The sequence below is a fragment of the Jaculus jaculus genome, chromosome 8 (genome assembly GCF_020740685.1).
Source record: "Jaculus jaculus isolate mJacJac1 chromosome 8, mJacJac1.mat.Y.cur, whole genome shotgun sequence".
Lineage (NCBI taxonomy): Eukaryota > Metazoa > Chordata > Mammalia > Rodentia > Dipodidae > Jaculus > Jaculus jaculus.
Genome location: NC_059109.1, coordinates 18412056 through 18424757, shown reverse-complemented (window position 1 = coordinate 18424757; position 12702 = coordinate 18412056). Strand labels below are relative to the sequence as shown.

The 12702-nt window shown below is 47.2% G+C and overlaps 1 protein-coding gene and 1 non-coding gene across 3 annotated transcripts in view; both read right to left on the bottom strand.

The window, feature by feature from the left end:
- The window catches only part of Pla2g7 (phospholipase A2 group VII), a 38010-nt gene extending 36166 nt beyond the window's left edge, over positions 1-1844 (bottom strand). The window contains exon 1 of one of the 2 annotated variants that reach the window (XM_045156616.1): positions 1646-1844. The gene's annotated coding sequence lies outside the window, so the exon portion shown is untranslated. Of the gene's footprint in view, positions 1-1459; positions 1568-1645 lie in introns of those variants that run through there. The other variant, XM_045156615.1, reaches the window with a different exon arrangement.
- A 1399-nt stretch (positions 1845-3243) lies between these two features.
- Positions 3244-3316, bottom strand: Trnav-uac. The gene has a single exon. It is a non-coding gene; the product is annotated as a tRNA-Val (tRNA).
- Between the last annotated feature and the right edge of the window lie 9386 nt (positions 3317-12702).

Here is a 12702-nt window from a genome sequence, read left to right as displayed (position 1 = left end):
CCCAGCCCTCTGCCAGGGCTGTGCCCTTGGCCAGGACCATAATGTTCCTGGGGTCCTTTCTCAAGGACATCTCTCAGAGAAATCTCTCCTCAGAACCGTTCCGGAAACTGGATCCCTTCCGTCCAACACACCCATATGCATTCACACACGAACAACACTTGTACCGTAGCTCTTGGTTTTCCTTCCCCGTGTGTGTTACTACTATTTGAACCCACTGCGCTTGTTCCTTGACCCTGGAATTCTGGGACAGCAGAGAGCATATCTTACCGTCCCATACTCAGGACCCAGTGCATAGTACGCATGTATGTACGTGGTAAGTAGCATGGATGTATCGCGTACGCGTGGATGTATGCCTGTAATCATCTACCTATTCTGGAGTTCCTGATTGAACCCAGGGCTCTGAACATGCTGAGCAAGTGCTCCACCACTGAGCTACACACCCACCTCTTGGATTCTTCTTATTGAGACAGGGTGTTGTAATGCAACCCAAGCAGGCTTCAAACCTATAAAACCCTCCCAAGTGCTTAGAACATAGCCACATGCTATGATTTCCAGCAGTAGATATGCTTGGCACAAATGAATGAATGAATGAACACTATTTCTGCTAGGAATCAACTAGCCCACTAATTCATTGAGTGTTCTTATGATAACTTTTATTACTCTCCTCAGTGGCTAGAGGCCCTGGACATCCTTTCCTCCCTCCCCCATCTCTGCTTGCAAATAAATATATACAAGGCTATTTTTATTAGCCTGTTTCTATTATTATATTATGAGTCATTCCCTGTAAAATTTATAAAGGTGACAGTGAGGACCCATCACAGGCACTTCATAAAGAAAGGCATCAGGGACTCTCTGTTCATAGCCTCCAGCCGCAAAGTTCCCCACAAATCCTGGAACAATATGATTATTTTAGAAGTAAACGTCCTCCTTTCAATTTCTTTTCATTTTTGTTTTTGTTTGCTTGTTTTTTGAGGTACGGTTTCACTCTAGTCCTCCTAACCCTGAAAACCTGTGCCCTTTGGAGGGGGTCGAGCTCCCATGTTAGGGTCCCCCCCCACACACACACACCTCTTTTCCTTTCCTAGCCCCCCTCTGCAGGGAATCCCCAGAGCCAAGGGTCTGCATGAATGCCTGGACTTTTCCGGGTTAGGAATAATGAGGAAGACCACGTTCTGTTTTCTCCGATTTTGCTTGGATCTTTAAAACAGAGCCTTCCCTTTGACTAAGGGCCGGCTGGTCAGGACGTTATCTGGCCAGTCAGGGATGCTCCGCGGACTGGGGCCAGCAAGACTGCCTTGTTTTTATGATTCCGTTTCCACAGCAACTTCTGGACCTCAGTTAAGCAGCAATCAAGGTTCCTCCACAGGGAGGCGGGGAGGGGGTGCGTGTGTCCCCGGAGAGCTACAGACAAGAGATGTCCCTGTGTTCCCAGGTGACCTTTCGGGTCTCTGTCACTCACCCCGCAGCGCAGTTTCCCAGCAAGCCAAGGGAGGTGAGCCCGGGACGGAACAGAAAAGCAGCAGGGGCACAGCCAGCCAGCCCTCCGTGGTCCCCCCGAATCCCCCGGCAGACAGTGCCACCCGAGCCACGAGCCATTCTCCCGGGTCGCCGTCCTCATCCCGGGAGGGTCCTCATCCCTTCTCACCTGAGCACCGGGCCCAGGAAACCCGCGTCCCCGGGGGCGCACGGATGCCACCCGAGCGCGCCAAGTCCAGCCGCTCCTCGCTGCCAGCGCGACCAGCCACAGACCCGGGCGCGGTCACTCGTGGTCACCAGGCTGGCTGGGCAGTCCAGAGGTTAGGCAGGCCGGAGTGCGCGCGGTCTTATGCGCCCCCAGACCATCTCCTCCCCCGGAGCTGCGGGAGGAGGAGGGGGGAGGAGGGACCAGGGAGGAGCGTGTGGCCACAGTCCGCCCACGGGCTGCTGCTGCTGCTCCTGCCCTCTCGTCACCATCCCAGGGCCCCAGGCAGTCACCTGGACCCGCCCACAGATGGATTCCAACCCGTGCTGGGCAGGGGCTGGACTCCAGACTGGGTTCCCCATCCAGACATCCCATTCTCGTTAGATCTGTTCACTGCTGGGACTGTCACCCACCCGCAAACCAACCTTGCTGGTGTCCTGTGCCCTGAATTCTCCAGGTTCCCTGTGTTACCGCCGCCTGGGCTGGAAGCGGACGCTGGCTGCTTTGTGGATGCATTGGACACTGAGCACAGTTCAATAGGCAACGACCCAGATTGGAAGGGTTTGCCGCTGTGGCAGCCTCTCTGATGTGAGCCCCGGAGGAAATGATGCTACAAGGGGCCATGGCGTAGTTTAGTTTAATGTAAAGATATCTGAGGTCTCAATGAAACGCCCTCCTTCCTTGTTCAATACACTTTCTAAAAATTTTGAAACGGGGCCTGGGCAGTAGTGAACACACGGCTTTGACCCCAGCACTTGGGAGGCAGAGGTAGGCAGATCACGGTGAGTTCAAAGCCACCCTGAGACTACATAGTGACTTCCAGGTCAGCCCGGGCTAGAGTGAAACCCTACCTGGAAAACAACAACAACAACAAATTAAAAACATTTTCATCAAAGGTTTTCAGTTAGAAAGTGGAGGAAAGTAGTTTGAAACCTATCTGTGGTGTTTATTACAAGTTTATATTTTTCCTATTTTTGGATAGATTAAATTTTATTAAGTTACTTTATGAACTGTTTAAAAAATGCTTTGGGGCCTGGTGTGGTGGCGCACGCGTTTAATCCCAGCACTTGGGAGGCAGAGGTAAGAGGATCACCGAGAGTTCGAGGCCACCCTGAGACTACAGAGTGAATTCCAGGCCAGCCTGGGCTAGAGTGAGACCCTACCTTGAAAAACCAAAGGAAAAAAAATGCTTTTGGGGGGCTGGAGAGAGATGGCTCAGCGATGAAAGGCACTTGCTGACAAAGCCTGAGGGATCTGGGTTTGACTCTCCAGTGCTCATGTAAAGCCAGATGCGTCCGGAGCTCATTTGCAAGGAGGTCCTGGTGAACCCATGCTGTCTCTCTCCTCTCTTGTCTCTCTCTCTCTCAAATAAATACATAAGTCAATAAATAAACATTAAAGACAATTTTCTTATAAAGTGATGGCTTTCATTATGACATGCTTTCTTCTTTTTACCCTCCCCACTGCCCTCCCCTGTCCCCACGGCTCCCCCTCATGTCCCTCCCTCCAGTTTTGCCCTTCTGCCTTCGGGACGCATGTATGTCCACCATCCTTTTGGTGGGGGACAATACTGGGGATCGAACCCAGGGCCACATGCAGGTAAGGCAAGCACTCTACCAACTGAGCTATATCCTCAGCCCTATCCTTCCTCTTTCCCTCTCTCTCTCTAACATATGTGTGTGTGTGTGCATGTGTGTGTGTGTATATATATATATATATATATACATATATATTATATATATATACATATATATAATATATATTATATATATATACACATACATACACACACATATTATATATAACATGTACATAAAATGGGTTGATGCTTTTTGTGAGCTGGAGACAGAAATCATTTTATCTGTTGGATTCTTATTCTGAGGACTGTGGAGTGAAACGGCCTGAAGTGCTGCTTCCTTCGCCCACTTGCTAGTGGTGTGTTATTGGGCAAGGGTGGCATCAAATCTGAATCTGGGGGCTGGGGAGATGGCTCAGTGGTTAAAAGAGCTTTCCTGCAAACCGTAATGACCCAGTTTCGATTTGCCACCACCCGTGTCAAGCCAGACACAGAAGTAAATAAAGAACTAAAAGTATTTGTTAAAAAAAATCTAGCCGGGCGTGGTGGCGCACGCCTTTAATCCCAGCACTCGGGAGGCAGAGGTAGGAGGATTGCCATGATTTCAAGGCCACCCTGAGATGACAGAGTTAATTCCAGGTCAGCCTGGACCAGAGTGAGACCCTACCTTGAAAAACCAAAAAAAAAAAAAAAAAAAATCTACATCTATTTCCTTATGTCATCGGGTGAATTCTTCAGTCACTCTCTACTTCACTTTAAAATTTTTATTTATTTATTTATTTACTTGCGAGAGAGACGAAAAGAGAGAGAGAGAGAGAGAACGGGCAGTCTAGGGCCTCAGCAAACTCCAGATATACGCACCACTTTGCGCAGCTGGCGTTAGGTGAGAACTAGAGAATTGAGCCTAGGCAGGCCGACCGTGAGAGCTCTCTAACTGGTTTTCAGGCCCTCTCCACCGAAGGGGATTCGTGTCTGGTACTGAAAACTCCCAAAGCCCTTGGAAGGTCATAGGACCTAAGAGGGAAGCTACTACCTTTGTTTGGGTAAGGGGACATGTTGTGGCCATCAAAATGTCCTCCGAGTATTAATTAATTAATTAATTAATTTTTGGTTTTTCGAGGTAGGGTCTTGCTCTATCCCAGGCTGATCTGGAATCCACTATGCAGTCTCAGGGTGGCCTCAAACTCAAGGCGATCCTCCTGACTTTGTCTCCCAGTTGCTGGGATTAAAGGCATGCACCACCACTCCCAACGTTAAGTATTTATTTTTAGGCCCAAAGATTAGTGCTGCTCTGACATAGAATCTTCTTTTTGCAGATGGTGGGAACTACTGGGGAGACTCAGAACTTGTCAAGGAGCTGAGATTCAGTGATTGTTGAGTACTTAGTGCTAACTGAGACATCTCTGTCAGGCCCTGCAAAGCTCAGGGAACATTGTGGAAGGGGCAGAGAGAACGTAAGAACCATGGGAAGGGGAGGAGTGCGGCAGAAATCCGTCCTCTGGACACGAAGTGGCCATTGCATTCGTGACCTCCCCCAGACTGTCATTACGTGCAGAAGACCTGCAAACAACATGTCATCATGCATGCTGGAGGAGGGGTGACACCAACGGTGAAAGACATCCGGGGTTGGAGAGATGGCTCAGCAGTTAAGATGCTTGCCTGCAGAGCCTAATGACACAGGTTCGGTTCCCCAGTGCCCACGTAAAGCCAGCTGCACAAGGCGGCATATGCATCTGGAGTTCATTTGCGTCAACTGGAGGCCCTGCGGTGGCCATTTTCTGTCTCTGTCTCTGTCTCTCTTCTTTCTGTATCTCTCTCTTCGAAAATAAATAAAAATATTTTTAAAGCAATATTACGTTTCTTGGTTGTTAGGAAAACTTGACTTGTTCACTGTTTTTAGTTTGTGAAATGGTATTTCAGGGAATATCCTAGCAGATACGTCTTTATAATTCTTTTTCTTTCTTTCTTTTTTTTTTTTTTTGCTATAATTACCTAGAGATGAGTTTTCTGAGCCACAGTATATGCATCTATTTTCCTTCTATTCCTCCTCATCCATGGGTGTCTTGATTTAGCCCAGAGTACGTTTTATGTTATTATGGCAAAACTACTTCTCTAAAAGTGATGAACTTGTAATCATTTGACTTCCTCATTCTGAAACTGGCAGTGTTTCCCACTGTACAGCGGGAGAAATGCAGTCCAGTCATGCTGACGCATTATTCACGTCATCTCGGGATCTGGCCTCAACCCCTTTTCTTGAGGTATCCCATCTTCAAGTCAGTTTACATTCAGCCTTTCTGGACTGCCTGTGGTGATGTTTCCTTTGCTGATAGGGTGTCTGTTCTTTGGGCCCAGACCCTGGCAGGAAGCAAAGTGGATCATTTGATGTGCGTTTCATAAAGGGACTTGGTAAAAATGAGAAAAAAGGACTGGAGAGATGGCTTATTGGTTAAACCACTTGCCTGAAAAGCCAATGGACCCAGGTTCGATTCCCCAATGCCTACATAAAGCCACATGGACAAGGTGCTGCACGTGTCTAGAGTTCATTTGCAGTGGATAGCGGGCCTGGCACGCCCATTCATATTCTCTCTCTCTTTCTCTCAAATGAACAAATAAAGTAAATATTTTTTAAAACACGAGGAAAGAATTTAGGAAACATAACAAGACAGAAAACAGTACAGAATTGTGAATTTTCGATTCACGGGATCCTGGAGGACAGACTGAAATGAAGACACAGGGACAGAAGTCTTATGCATCTGACACTTTATTGCACAGAGTCTATCATTTTTATATCCAAGGCAATTAGGGAACACTTCTTGAAAAACAAAGTTGTTTTTACAGACTCAAGCTCCAAGGAAACTAGTCACGCTACCCAAGGACCAAGACTAACCTGAGAACAAATGCTGTCTTAGAGAAAGCGAGAAACAGGGTAGCATGGGCGCCCGTACACCACTCACGAGACGGACCAATGTGCTCCGAACCTTTCGTTCCAGGAACGTAAATGTCAAGGAGACCCCTCTTCACCCCTCTTCACCCGTATGGTCATTAACTCCTTTGGTCCGGTGAGCGTGGTCTGACATAGCATTTCTGGACAACAACATCAAAAGCCCTGAAGCCAGCACTGGAGAGATGGCTTAGCAGTTAAGGCACTTGCCTGTGAAGCCCAAGGACCCAGGTTTGATTCCTCAGTACCTACCGTAAGCCTGATGTATAAGGTGGAGCATGTGTCTGGAGTTCATTTGCAGTGGCTAGAGGCCCTGGTGCTTACATTCTCTCTCTCTCTCTCCTCTCTCCTCTCTACCTCCCTCCCTCTCTCTCTCTCTCTCTTTCTCTCTCTCTCTCTCTCCATATATATATGTGTGTGTGTGTGTGTGTGTGTGTGTGTGTGTGTGTGTGTGTGTATGTGTATTCCTCACTCTTTCTCTCAAATAAATAAGAATATATATATATGGTCATGAAGCCCTATGGACTTGAAGGAGTGACAGCAGACCGCTATGACTGGTACTTGACAAAGGTTAATCCATGGAGAAGATCACCTAGCAATAGTCAGGACCTTTTCAGCCAAGTAGACAGGATTTCATGCAAGTCACGTTTCAAACCTCATTCTTCATCCACCCCCCACGGTCCTGCTGGAAATCACCCAGGGGCGTCGGAAAGGCACTGGCATTGGAGCCTCTGCATCTTGTGTAGGTAGATGAGCCTCTGAGAAGGTGAATGATTGATGGGGTGGTGATCCATTGAGACAAATGGGAGACATCTAACACATCTGCCTACTCCCAAATCCTGCTTCTTTCTTTTTGGAAAAAAAAAAAAAGATCTATTTGCAAGCAGAGAAATAGAGAGAGAAAGAGATAGAGAGAAGGAACTCCAGATGCATGAACCACTTTGTGCACCCGGCTTTACATGGGTACTGGGTAATTGGACCCAGGCCATCAAACTTTGCAAGCCAGTGCCTTAAACTGCTTAGCCATCTCCTAAGCCCTAAGTGCTGTTTCTTAAAGCACTTCAACACTTTTCTCAGGATATTAACATAGTCTTGGTTACACTGCATTTGTGCAATATTTCACTTCCTCAAACATATAACTATCTCCACAGAGACATGGTATTTTTCACAAGAGTTATCAGTGCTCAGAAATGTTTGTTGTGGAATTATCTTTCAAAGGGACTTCCTTCTAAGGCAGTGGAACCAAGACATCTTCTGGTCTAGAAGAGACAGTAGAAAACATGACTATCTAGACAAGGATAGCTATAGGTAGAAATATAAGCTATCATGATAGAGCCTCTAAAAGCCCCACCCAGGAGCCACTTTGAAAACTGGCTCTACAGACCCCATTCACATTCCATAGCACCCAACGGAGGCTGAGGGAGGACCATGGTTATGTTTCTGCAGGTAGCAAAACGACATCTTAGAAGAAACAGGTCCCCTCTGGAAATCCTAGCTTGCTTGAACAAGATTTCATAAACTACAATGCTGGACTCCTAGATCCAGTGCAGTCCCTTCTCACATCAGCCAAAATCCTCCTCCCTCCACAGAAGGCCCTGTGAAAGCCGCTGCTGGACAGACAGAATCAGGGACCAAAGCTTAGAAACTGCCTCTCGCCCTGCTGCTCCAAGATGCAGGAGACCCTGGACTGAGGTGAGGGTCTTGCCAGGCAATGCTGCCAAGCACGGAGTGTGATTGCTCTCTGGAGAGGAAGTAGGTCCGGGTATGTATGCCTAAGCTGTCTGGATCTCCATTAACCTTGTTTGTAAACTCCTTCGATCTCAGGACGGATGTCAGGGGTGATGACATAATATACACAAATGACCTAGAACACGCTGGGTGTGCTGTTGGCACCTATAATCCCAGACCCTGGGAGGCAAGGGCAAGGAGAATCAGGGGTTCAAGACCATCCCTGGCTCCATAGTGGGTTTGATGCCAGCCTGGGCTACATGAGACTTTATCTCAAAAGCATCAAAAGTGAAACCAAAACCAAGCAAGAAACACCTAGAACAATGTCTAAAGCATATAGGCAGTCATTCAACAAGTCTTCCTGCCTTCCTTCCTTCCTCCCTCTCTCCCTCCCTCCCTCCATTCCTTCCTAATTCCCAGAATACCATTCTGTCTACCTTGCTGATCTAACTCTAACTCCTCTGAAATTGTAGCCACAGCAAATCCTGGGTAGGAATTCCTCATCAACTTAAATTATGTTTGCATGTTACTTTAGCCTCTCAGGAGGCAATGCAGGTTTGCAGACAAGAATGTGTACATTGCAGCCAAACCCCTGGAACTTTCCCAAATTCCAGCAAATGGCTTATTACTTACTCTCAGTTTTCCTGTCTGTAAGCTGGAGGCAATCATCATACCTGCCCCACACAATTAAACTCTCCCTGCGTGTCAGAGCAAACTTGTTGATGGCACTTGGAACAAATCGCACGTGGGTTTGTTAGTACAGTCATCTTTAGAACTGGAGGGGGGCGTAAAAGAGAAACACGCGATATGTCCTGAGCATGGGTCAATAGCCTGTCCGGAGGCTGAGGTCGAGCCGAAGCAAGAGAAGCGGTTATCAGTGATCCAAAACATAGTCTCCGTGTTGCCTTAAGTAATAATTTAAGGTTAGTGGGCTTCAACATTGTCATGTACACACATGAGTTCTTGCCTCTGAATTAGTTGCCTTCGTTGTTTCCATGACAAAATATCTGCCAAGCCACATTTATACAATGGAGTTCTACTCAGCAGTAAAGATCTCCTAGACAATTCTAGATCTCCTCAAGTTGGCAGTCAATATGAACTACCAAAGCCTCATTATTCATAGAATCCCATAAATATATATTAAATATCTATTCGTTTATTTGTAAGCAGAGAGAAACACAGAGAGGCAGGACGATGGGCCAGGGCCTCCAGCCACTGCAAACGGACTCTGGATGCACGTGCCACTTTGTGCTTGTGGCTTTACATGGGTGTAAGGAATCAAACCCTGGTCGTTAAGCTTGCAGGCATGTGCCTTAACCACTGAGCAATCTCCTCAGCCCATTTTTTTTTCTTTTTTAATATTTATTTATTTGAGGGAGGGAGAGAGAGAAGGGAAGGGAAGGGAAGGGAAGGGAAGGGAAGGGAAGGGAAGGGAAGGGAAGGGAAGGGAAGGGAAGGTAAAGGAAGGGAAGGGAAGAGAAGGGAAGGGAAGGGAAGGGAAGGGGAGAGAAAGGAAGGGAAGGGGAGGTAAAGGAAGGGACGGGAAAGGACGGGAAGGGAAGGGAAGGGAAGGGAAGGGAAGGGAAGGGAAGGGAAGGGAAGGGAAGGGAAGGGAAGGGGAGGAGAGGGGAGAAGAGGAGAGAGGAGACGAGGGGAGAGAAGGGAAGGGGAAGGGAGGGGAGGGGAGAGGAGAGGAGAGGAGAGCAGAGGAGAGGAGAGGAGAGGGCTGGAGGAGATGGCTTAGCAGTTAAGGCATTTGTCTGCAAAGCCAAAGGACCTCAGTTCGTTTCCCCAGGACCCACGTTAGCCAGATGCACAAGGGGGCCCAACGAGTCTGGAGTTCGTTTGTAGTGGCTGGAGGCCCTGGCATTCTCTCTCCCTCTCTCTGCCTCATTCTCTCCCTCTCTCCCTCTCTCTCTCAAATAAATAAATAAAAATAAAGTAAAGAAGAGAGAAGAGAACAGGAGAAGAGGTGTGCCAGGTATCAAGCTAACTCCAGATACATGCACCACTTGTGCATCTGGTTTTATGTGAGTACTTGGAAATTGAACCCAGGTCCTTTGGCTTTGCAGGCAAGCATCTTACCTACTTAGCCATCTCTCCAGCCTGTAGACTCCCTTCTAAATCTGAAAACTTGAATCTATGGGGAAAAAAATCATGAAGGTCACCTCACCCAGAACTGTTTGAGCCAAAGTGATTCAAGATCACTGCCTGGCTCACAGACATGACACATGGTTGTCTACATAGGCTAAGCAAGAAATCGAGCATAGCTTTGTGGCACTCATCTAGTTGGCACAGGGGGACCTGGGCAGCTCTGGAAAACATTCATCACATACGTCATGGGTGCCATTAGCAAAGCCCAGCACTTCCAGTGCACAGACAAATGATAGTTTTGTAAGATCAAGATTAATTTAGGGGCTGGAGAGATGGCTCAGCAGTTAAGGCACTTCCTTGCAAAGCCTAAGGATCCAAGTTTGATTCCCCAGTATCCACGTAAAGCCAGAATCTGGAGTTCATTTGCAGAAGCTGGAGGCCTTGAAGTGCCCATTTTCTCTCTCTCCTTCCCTTTCTTCCTCTCTCTCTCTCCCTCCTTCCTTTCTGTCTTTTTCTGCTTACAAATAAATTTTTAAAAATGAATGAATTTACCTTTATGTTATGTGGTCTCATATATTATGTTAACCTTGCATTTGTTTAATTCAAAATATATGACATTATCTTTAAAGTTTGGGCAGGAGTGAAGCAATTCTCTTTTAAATATTATGGAAGTAGCTCACTCTTGGCTTCAAAGAAACCCCAAGGAACTCTCCTTCTCGTGGTTCTCAGCCCCTGGCCAGCCCATAAATTGTCAAGAAATTAGATATCAGGCCTTTTACCAGGGGAAGGAAGCAGGCAATGATGTGCCAGAGGGGACGGGCCCAGACACAAGCCAGCAACTTCCTACCGGCTCCCCTTAGCAGCAGCTCGTCTGCTCCTCATGGCGAGGACCCCTGTCCTTGAACCCTTGCACCGTTCAACAGAGACAGGTTCTCAGCAAGTATCTGTTCAGTGAAATCAATTTGCACTGCAACTGTTGTTAAGCTTTGACAAGGCAATGAAGCACTGAGCTCTTGGAGGGTCGCTCACAAGCATCGGTTCTGGCCGATGCCAGACACTCATTAAATGCCACTCTTGGACATGGTTGTTCTCTGCCTTCTAGAGCTACGCTTTGCTCCCTGGGCTTCTGTGAGGCTGTGTGCTCCCTGGCAGTCGTTCCTTGTTAACTCTTCTTTAATATTTTATTTACTTCTTTGCAAGCAGAGAGAGAAAGATACAGGAAGAGAGAGAGAGAGAGAGAGAGAGAGAGGATGTATGGGCTTGCCAGAGCCTCCAACCTCTGCAAACAAACTCCAGATTCCTGGGCCACTTTGTGCACGTGGCTTATGTGGGTACTGTGGAATTGAACCTAGGTTGCTAGGATTTGCAGGCAAGTGCCTTAGCCACTGAGCAATCTCTCCGGCCCCCTTCTTTGCTAATTCTAACCCTCCCACTGTTACTAAAAGAGAGAGGATGAAGGGCGGGGCCACAGAGCTGAACATGGCCCTGTACAGCCATTATCCTGAGATTGTCTTGTATATTGCTACACCTTCAACTATCACTCATGTCCTAGTGATTTCCAAATCTGTACCTCTAGTGTCACAAAACTGTGGACTCCTGCTTGATATTTGGATGTCTTACATGTTACTCCAATCTATATCTAAACAGAACACTTGCCGGGCGTGGTGGCGCACGCCTTTAATCCCAGCACTCGGGAGGCAGAGGTAGGAGGATCGCTGTGAGTTCGAGGCTACCCTGAGACTACAGAGTGAGTTCCAGGTCAGCCTGAGCTAGAGAGAGACCCTACCTCGAAACAAACAAACAAACAAACAAATGGAACACTTACTTTTACTCCATTTCTATTGCCCATGGTTGGCCCCACTCTTGTCATTTCTACAGATGTCATCAAATAGCAAGAGTTGCCCTTGATCCTTCTCTTCCCCCTCACTACTCCATTGCCAATTTTTGTCACTAATCCTCTAAGATCACTCTAATTTCATTCGCTTCTTTTTCCATCTCCACTACCATTATTTACAAACTCACTATGCTTTCTTATTTATTTATTTTAAATATTTTTATTTATTTGTAAGCAGAGAGAGAGAGAGAAAAAAAAAAAACAGAGACAGAGCAAGAGAATAGAGACAATGACCTTGCCAAGGCCTCCAGCCACTGCAAACAAATTCCAGATCCATGAGCCACTTTGTACATCTGGCTTACGTGGATACTGGGGAATCAAGCCCAGGTTGTTAGGCTTTGCAGGAAAAGTCCCTTTAACCCCTGAGCCATCTTTTCAGCCCTCAACATACTTTCTTATTTGGACTTTCACACAGGCCTCTTAGTGGTCTCTCTGCTTTCAATCTTATTTCCTTTCAGTCCATTCCCCACACAGAAGCCAAAGGAACCCTTGAATAAATTTTAAGTTGTACCACGTTGGCAGTTACCTTCCCATCGCGGGGACAAAAACACCCAAACAGAAGCAGCTTACAGGAGGAAAAGGGTTTATTTTGTTGCTGTGACAAAATACCTGAGAAAAGATGGTAGCAAGGTTGCTTGAGGCCACGCTTTGGAGTTTTCCATCTACAGGCAGCTGCTTCGTTGTTAGGAACCGGTGGGAAGGTCCGTCATGGCGAGTGGCTATAAGGAGGTCGTGGTGGAGCAGAGCTGCTCACCTAAGAGTGAGCATAAGGAGGATGACTAGCTGAG